Raw genomic sequence first — 9,059 nt, 5'->3', positions numbered from 1 at the left:
GCGTGACGTTGCACCAGCTGAGGCTCTCTATGCGTTCTCCCGGGGAAGTTGTCCCTGGATCCCGGGACCCTGGCAGTGGCGGGCTGCACAGGCTCCGTGGAAGAGGGGTGTGGAGAGTGACCTGTGCTCGCACACAGGCCCCTTGGTGGCGGCAGCAGCAGCCTTAGCGTCTCCTGCCCGTCTCTGGGGTTCGCGCTTTTAGCCGCAGCTCGCGCCCGTTTCTGGAGTTCCTTTAAGCAGCGTTCTTAAACCTCTCTCCTCGCGCCCCAGGAAACAAAGAGGGAAGAAAAAGTCTCTTGCCTCTTCGGCAGGTGCAGACTTTTCCCCGGACTCCCTCCTGGCTAGCTGTGGTGCACTAACCCCTTCAGGCTACGTTCAAGCCGCCAACCCCAGTCCTCTCCCTGCGCTCCAACCGAAACCTGAGCCTCAGCTTGCAGCCCTTCCCGCCCCAGCGGGTGAGCAGACAAGCCTCTCAGGCTGGTGAGTGCCAGTCGGCACCGATCCTCTGTGCGAGAATCTCCCCGCTTTGCCCTCCGCACCCTTGTTGCTGTGCACTCCTCCACGCTCTGAAGCTCCCCCCTCCGCCTCCCGCAGTCTCCACCCGCGAAGGGGCTTCCTAGTGTGTGGAAACTTTTCATCCTTCACAGCTCCCTCCCACTGGTGCAGGTCCCGTCCCTATTCTTTTGTCTATGGTTTTTCTTTTTTTTTTTTCTTTTGCCCTACCCAGGTACGTGGGGAGTTTCTTGCCTTTTGGGAGGTCTGAGGTCTTCTGCCAGCCTTCAATAGGTGTTCTGTAGGAGCTGTTCCACGTGTAGACGTAGTTCTGGTGTACCTGTGGGGAGGAAGGTGATCTCCGCGTCTTACTCTTCCGCCATCTTCAAGGTCCCCCCCTCTTACATGCATTTATATCCTACCGTGTCTCATAAAGCATTGTGGTAACTCACCAGAATACACACAATCAAATATAATGGCAAAAGCACTTAATATAAACGGGGCCAAGGAAACATAGAAGATGAAGAAAAGATGAGGGAAATGTGAACAGGAGGAAGTGTAGTTAATTGAGTTGTACGTTTTCACTTTAGGATTCTCTGTGGATAAAACAACATGTAAATAATTGGTTACAAAGCCACATTATTAGAAGGTGCCAGACTGCACATTAACAGTCTGACACCAAGGGACAGCACAGGAAAACTATTCAAAGATAAAGATTTAAAAATCTTTGCAGTGTGAAACCTTTTAGAGCAAGTATAATGAGCTTGACACACATTTCAACACTGAACATGTTAATCACATATACAAAGTATGGCTCAAGTCATTGGAAATAGTTGCTGTCTCTGACCTTGATATATAAAACTGATCTGTTGGGCTTCCCTGGTGGCGCAGTGGTTGAGAGTCCACCTGTTCGTGCCCTGGTCCGGGAAGATCCCACATGCCGTGGAGCGGCTGGGCCCGTGAGCCATGGCCACTGAGCCTGTGGGTCCGGAGCCTGTGCTCCACAATGGGAGAGTCCACAACAGTGAGAGGCCTGCATACCGCAAAAAACAAAAAACAAAAAAACTGATCTGTTATGTGTAAAACTCAGGAGGTATTGATAGCCACTTTTTAGCATCTGAACAGGAAAACAAAGTTGTTTCGCAGTGATAATAAAGAATGAAGTAAGTGCAAAAGGATACAAAAGACAAAGCACTCAGGGAATGTATTAACAAAACAAATCAAACTAAATTCTGGTGACCTGGGTCCTATGATTGTACACACTCCATGGAAATACCCCAGCCTAAATACTGGCACATGAGGAAGGGTACTGCAAAGCCCATCACAGTGTAATCCTCTTAAATGTCCCTTTCAAGGTTGGCTCCACTCAATACTTAGTATAGGATATCTTCCCATCAGGCAGCAACACTGGCTGCCCTGCCCAATGATTGACAAGAAATTAACACACTAATGAATAAATGAGGCTAATTTATTTCTATCCCTGACAATGGGCAACAGCACACACTCTGTTTTAATGGTATGTCCTCTTTCCCACTTTTCTAAATAGCAAATCAAGGTTTTTCCCTTCATTGCTTTATATCATGTGTGGCAGGCATGATGGGAAATGGCTACCAATGGTTCTGTTATTGATTTTTACCTTCATTTCACTGTAGCTAAAGAAGATACTTTGGGGCTTCCGTGGTGGTGTGGTGGTTGAGAGTTCACCTGCCAATGCAGGGGACACAGGTTCGTGCCCCGGTCCGGGAAGATCCCACATGCCACAGAGCGTCTAGGTTCGTGAGCCATGGCCCCTGAGCCTGCGTGTCCGGAGCCTGTGCTCCACAATGGGAGAGGCCAGAACAGTGAGAGGCCCGCGTACCGCAAAAAAAAAAAAAAAAAAAAAAAAAAAGATACTTTATATGATTCAATTTCTTAAAAATGTATTGGTACTTGTATTGTGGCCTAACATATGGTCTATCCTGGAGTTCCATGTGTACTTGAGAAAATTGTGTATTCTGCTGTTGTTGAGTGGAGTGATCTATATGTGGCTGTTAGGTTTAGTTAGTTAACTGTGTTATTCAATCCCTCTACCTCTCTACTGATCTTCTGTCTAGATGTGTTATCCATTATTGAAAGCAAGGTATTGATCTCCAACTATTATTTTAGAACTATCTATTTCTTACTTCAATTCTGTCAATGTTTGCTTCATATATTTGGGGGGTGTTTGGTACATATATGTTTATAGTTGTTATATCTTTTTGATAGATTGAACTTGTTATCAATATATAGTGCCCTCCTTTACCTCTTGTGACAGTTTTTGATTTAAAGTTTATTTTGTGTGATATTAGCATAGCCATCCCAGATCTATCTTTCTTTCTTTCCTCCTTTCTTTCTTCTTCTTTCTTTCTTCCTCCCTTCCTTCCTTCCTTTCTTCCTTTTTTTTTCTCTCTCTCTCTCTTTCTTTCTTTTTTGTTACTATTTGTATGGGATATTTTATTCTGTGCTTTAACTTTCAACCAACTTGTGTCTTTTGATATCAAATGAGTTTTTTGCAGGCAGCATATAATTGGATTATGGTTTTTTTTAACTCCGTTCTGCCAATGTTTATGTTTTTATTGGAGAGCTTCATCCACTTACTTTTTCAAAAATTACTGATGAGGAAGAACTTAATTCTGTCAGTTTCCTGCTTGTTTTCTGTATGTCTTATGCATTTTTTGCCCCTCATTTACTCCATTACTGACTTCTTCTGTGCTTAGTCGATTTTATTGTAGTGAATGCTTTTGATTCCCTTTTCATTTCTTTTTGCATGTAGTCTATTGATATTTTCTTTGTGGTTATCAAGATTACATTTACCATTCTAAAGTTAAAACAATATAAATTGAATTGAAACCAACTTCAATAGCATACAGAAACTCTGTTCCTATACAGTTCCATTCCTCCTCTTTACATTACTGTTGTCACAAATTACACCTTTATACATTGTGAGCCCAGTAACATTGATTTATGATTACTTTATGCATTTGTTTTTTCAATAATGTAAGAAATAAAAAGTGGAGTTACAAGCCAATAACACAATACTGGCTTTAATATTTGCCCATGTATTTATCTTTACTGGAGATTTCTATTTGTTTATACAGCTTTGAGTTGCTGTCTAGTGTCCTTTCATTTCTACCTGAAGGTTCAATTTGGCATTTCTTATAGGGCAGTGGTAGGAAGTTGTAACAAACTCCCTCAGCCTTTGTTCATCTGGGAATGTGTTAATTTCTCCCTAAGTTTTGAAAACAGTTTGGCCAAATATAGAATTCTCAGTGGACAATTTTTTTCTTTCAGCACTTTAAATATGTCTGGCCTCTGGCTTCCGTGGTTTCAGATAGGAAATTAGCTATTAATCTTTTTGAGGATCGCTTCTTTGTAACAAATTTCTTTTTTCTTTCTCCTTTTGGAGAAAAGATTCTTTGTCTTTTGGCTTCTGAGAGTTTGATTATACTGTTTCTTGTTCTTTGGGGTTCTTTGAGTTTATATTAGTCCTGAAGTCAACCAAAGATTTACAGCAACCAAACACATACTGAACCAGGGAAGAGGCAACTTGAAAATGGCAGGAAAGCTTTGTGGCATTTTTACTTGCCCTTGCCCCATCCACTCTTAGTGTAGTGATGGTCTTAAAGTGGTGGAGTCTTAATGCAATGACAGTCTTAAAATAGCAGCAGACCATGTTCCTCGTATGGGACCCTCAATCCTGGTTCAGGAGGGAGCAGAAGAGTCCCTACTCTCAGATTATTATGTGTATCTGTTCTAATCTGTCTGGGACTGACACAAGATGCTTATCTCTGTTTTATCTAACTTGGAACACAATCTGGAAAAGCAGCGGTCATTGCTCAAAAAAAGTGCAAGGTGAACTAACAAAGCACAGATGGCTGGGGCAAAAGACTGTTTATTGAAATACTGTAGACCACATAAGATCCAGGAGCAAAAGTTGGGGGAGATTCTTTGGGAAATTAGAATTTACAAAAAGTACACATGTGTACAGAGAAATTAAGAAAGCCACATGCATACTCAAGACAAGATGCATGCTCTGAAAACACCAGAGAAGCCTCTAAGCATTTACCTTGGGCTGAACCCTGAACTCAGTGCAGGTCAGCTAAATGCTGAAGGAGTGATCCAGCAATCTGCACAATGGGGAGAGGTGTGTGGTTTTGAGTGTGCATGTGGATGTGCATGTGTATATTTGTTTTTGTTTGTTTTAGGTCCAGGAATTCAAGGAAATCTCTGTTAAAACATTAGCTAAACATGAACTAAAGGAACAGAGACTTCAGTGCCTACATACGATAAGGAATACAGTCATTGCAAAACTAGTTTGGAAAGGTCCCTAATCAAACAGACTACTATAGCCTTCAAAAATCAAAAGCACAGAAAACCCTGGGAAAGTGAGAGAATCTGATTTCCATAGACACCACATTATAATATTTAAATGCCAAATTTTCAACCAAAAAAATCACAAGGCATACAAAGACATGGAAAAGTATGGACCATTTAAGAAAACAAATTAATTGATGAAACCATCCCTAAGGAAGCCCAGACTTTTCTCCATTGCATATTCTTGCTGCCTTTGTCAGAAATTAATTGACCATAAGTGCATGGGTTTATTTCTGGGCTCTCTATTCTGTTCTAGTGATCTACATTTTTGTGCCAGTAGCGTACTGTTTTGATTACTGTAGGTTTGTAGCACAGTCTGAAGCCAGAAAGCATGATTCCTCCAGTTCTGTTCTTCTTTCTCAAGACTATTTTAGCTATTCAGGATCTTTTGTGTTTCCATACAAAATTTAAAATTATTTGTTCTAGGTCTGTGGAAAATGCCCTTGATATTTTGATACAGACTGCATTGAATCCATAGATTTCCTTGGGTATGATGGTCATTTTAACAATATTAATTCTTCCAATCCGTGACCATGGTATAACTTTCCAGCTGTTTGTGTCATTTTTAATTTCTTTTATCAGTGTCATATAGTTTCCTGGGTACAGGTCTTTTACCTCCTTAGGCAGGTTTATTCTTATGTATTTTATTCTTTTTTATGCGATTGTAAATGGGATTGTTTCCTTAATTTCTCTTTCTGATAGTTCATTGTTAGTATATAGAAATACAATAGATTTATATATATTAATTTTGTATCCTGCAAATTTACCAAATTCATTTTTGAGCTCTAATAGTTTTTTGATGCTGTCTTTAGGATTTTCTGTGTATCATGCCATCTGCAAACAGTGACAGTTTTACTTTTTCCTTTCCAATTTGGATTCCTTTTATTTATTTAATTTTTTCTTGTCTTATTGCTGTGGCTAGGACTTCCAAAACTACATTGAATAAAAGTGGTGAGAGTGGGCATCCTTGTCTTGTTCCTGATCTTAGGGGAAATGCTTTCAGCTTTTCACCATTAAGTATGTTAGCTATGGGCTTGTCATATATGGCCTCTATTATGTTGAGGTGTGTTCCCTCTATGCCCACTTTCTGGAGAATTTTTACTATGAATGGATATTGAAGTTTTTTCAAAAGCTTTTTCTGCATCTATTGAGAGGATCATATGGTTTTTAGTCTTCAATTTATTAATGTGATAATAAGAGACCTAAGACAGCTACAGAGGCTAAGTGACCTTTCCTTCCCTGACTGGGTAGGTATCCTTGTTCTGCCTTCTAACTGTGTTAGTATCTGAGTAAAGAACTGCCAAGTATCATTTAGTTCACAATACACTGCTGTGGCAATATAGAAATGAATTTGGCTAAATGATTTGGCTTTTCCAAATTATAGTAAATGAATATACTGAATGAATACTTCAACTTAATGAAATGTTTGTAAAAATATTTTAATGTAGGCACTTCAGTGGAGAATTGAAAACAAAACAAAAAATTCAGGTAAAGGGTTGAAATAAAAGTACACTCAGTTGTATCCAGTTTCCTCTTGTAAAATTATCTTTTTAATTTGAGTGGACAGTAAATTGAGAGTATCTGACTTGGGGCTAAGGAAATCTAAGCCTTCTCAGCCACACCATATTCTCTTATGTCATTTAATAAAGACACCAGTTGGGTTGCTGAAAAAATAATGGGAAAAACCAATCCCTCACATCCATATTTTCACATCCGCTCTTGAAAATATGTGGGTTGTTGTAGTTATTTTGCTCTTCTGGCCTCAAAAGGTCTAATCTTAACCTTATCCCCTCATGGAGAGAGACTTTTTAAACCAATTCCCATATTACTCATTATATGACTGTTGAAAAAGAGCAACCCAGCTCTTTTCCTGTGCTTTCAACCAGTTATCTTATTCAAAAATCTGTTTGGATTGTTATACCTTAATCTTGCCTGGCAAGGGACTTATGGGCAGGTTCTTATTGTTTGAAAGTTTGGTGCCAGTATCTGCAAAGAAAGAAAAAAGTAAAGAAGGAAAGATGTGTTTATCAAACATCCCAATAGTGAAGGTGTGTGAAAGCAACTTTTGAAAAAGTTAATCTGTCAGAGTTTAGCCTTATTATTATATTTTATTTTATTCATTGAAAATAAATAATTATCAATGAATCCTTTCTAGATTTTCTAGTTTCCCAAAGTTCCCTGTATTCACATTCTAAGAGGAAAAATGGTATTTTAAGTCACTGCTCTTCACCTTATATTATTTATAATCACTCCTCATCACCTCTTCCCTCAAAGAAATGTGATCCTGAGAAGTGTCCTTTGTTTGTCTTTGTGGAATAAGTGATGAGGATGCATCCTGGAGACCTGTGAGATGTTTAAATTGTGGCATAATGAAACTAGGATGGAGAGATCTGGAAAGATCTGGAAAGATGGCTGGTAGAGTGTGGCCGGATGTGAGAGAGGAGAGATGTGCAGAGAGAGGGAGAGGAAATTTGCAGAGGGAGAAAATTAAACAAATAATTAAATAAGTTTTGTTGTGTGGTGTGGGATGCAAGCCTTTCTCTCCCCCTTTCCTTCACAATCTCTTTGTTAAAGACTGTGTTTTTCATTAGTGTTACTAAGATAGGATTTGCCATTTTGTTTGGATACTGAGAATGGACCCATGGAAACAGTTACATTTGGGTTATCTATGACTATCTTTAATGAAGAACATAAATATTGGCCACACTATCTATGCACATGCTATCACCATGCCTTTTTCGTTCCCTATTCATATATCTAAGTCCTCTTCTTTCTTTAAGGTCAATCTCAAATCTCATCTCAAATGTACATTTATTGATATATTCAACCCCTAATGAACTGTCCCTTCTTTGTCCTCCTTAGGCTCTGATTATTTATAAAAATTCATTTTTGAACTTAGAAACTATCCAATATGATATATTAGTTATTTCATCAGCATATGCTATATCTTCAACACAATTATAAGCTTTTGTGGGGCTGGGATCATACATTCTGTAATTTTTCTCGGTACTTACACTTACTTTGATAAAAAGCACATTCATTCATCTAAGCATCATTTATTGAGTGTTAATTAAATATCTCAACTCAATAAATATTGTTTGAATGAATGCATGCATGAATGAGGGAGTATACCATAGGTAGCCTAATGTAACACCCAATATGAAAAAAGCAAAAACATAAACACAAAAGCAAGCCAAAAAGTGGACCAGGACTTTCTGTAAAATATCCTGCTTTTTGTTGGATGATGCCATGAAAATCAAGATGCTCCTGAAAGGTCTTAATAGCTGACCAAGAATAGTAAACAATTGAAATTCTCTCAGGCTTATTCAACCCTATCACTAGACACATTTATACCTCTCAGGAATGTTATTAAAAGAAGAGATTAATAAAGCTTTTATAGATGAGTTGATAAATCTCTAAATATTTAAATCTTATTTCCTCATAGGTTTTCTCTATTTTGGGGTTCCAAAAGATTTAAATAAACTACAGGATAATTAAAAATTAGACATTATCTTTCTTACCTTCACTTTTTTTTTTTTTTGCGGTACGCGGGGCTCTCACCGTTGTGGCCTCTTCCGCTGTGGAACACAGGCTCCGGACGCGCAGGCTCAGCGGCCATGGCTCACAGGCCCAGCCGCTCCGCGGCATGTGGGATCTTCCCTGACCGGGGCACGAACCTGTGTCCCCTGCATTGGCAGGCGGACTCTCAACCTCTGCGCCACCAGGGAAGCCCCTTACCTTCACTTTTTTTATGGTAAACACCTTTTTATTTTTTCCATAGTGCTGCCCAGTTTCCACCAGTACAGTTCTTAAGTGAATTTTGCTCTGGATGGTGGGATATGTAAGATGTAAATGAATTGTTTGTATATGTTTTAGAATTCTTCAAAATGGCCTGGCCATGGAAATGCATTGAATATTATTTAAATAACTAAAGTAACTTCCTTAGAATTATTATTCTATTCTGGCTAGGATACTATCTGCTCTGGTTTGTTAAAATTTCCCTTTAGAGTGGTTTTAATTTTGTCTCTGATTGGGGTCCTAGGATTTATTGCCATACCCGTCCTGTACCTGTTTTCCTTTGCATTACTCACCTTGCAGTTTCTGATTCATACAGGGCCTTACAGGTTAGTGACAACCTGGCCATCACCACTCTGGGAAGGACAGGCCTACTTTTC

The sequence above is a fragment of the Aethalodelphis obliquidens genome, unplaced genomic scaffold (genome assembly GCF_003676395.1).
Source record: "Aethalodelphis obliquidens isolate GAN/ISIS:26980383/991018 unplaced genomic scaffold, ASM367639v1 scaffold7, whole genome shotgun sequence".
Taxonomy (NCBI): domain Eukaryota; kingdom Metazoa; phylum Chordata; class Mammalia; order Artiodactyla; family Delphinidae; genus Aethalodelphis; species Aethalodelphis obliquidens.
This window is presented reverse-complemented; position numbering follows the sequence as displayed.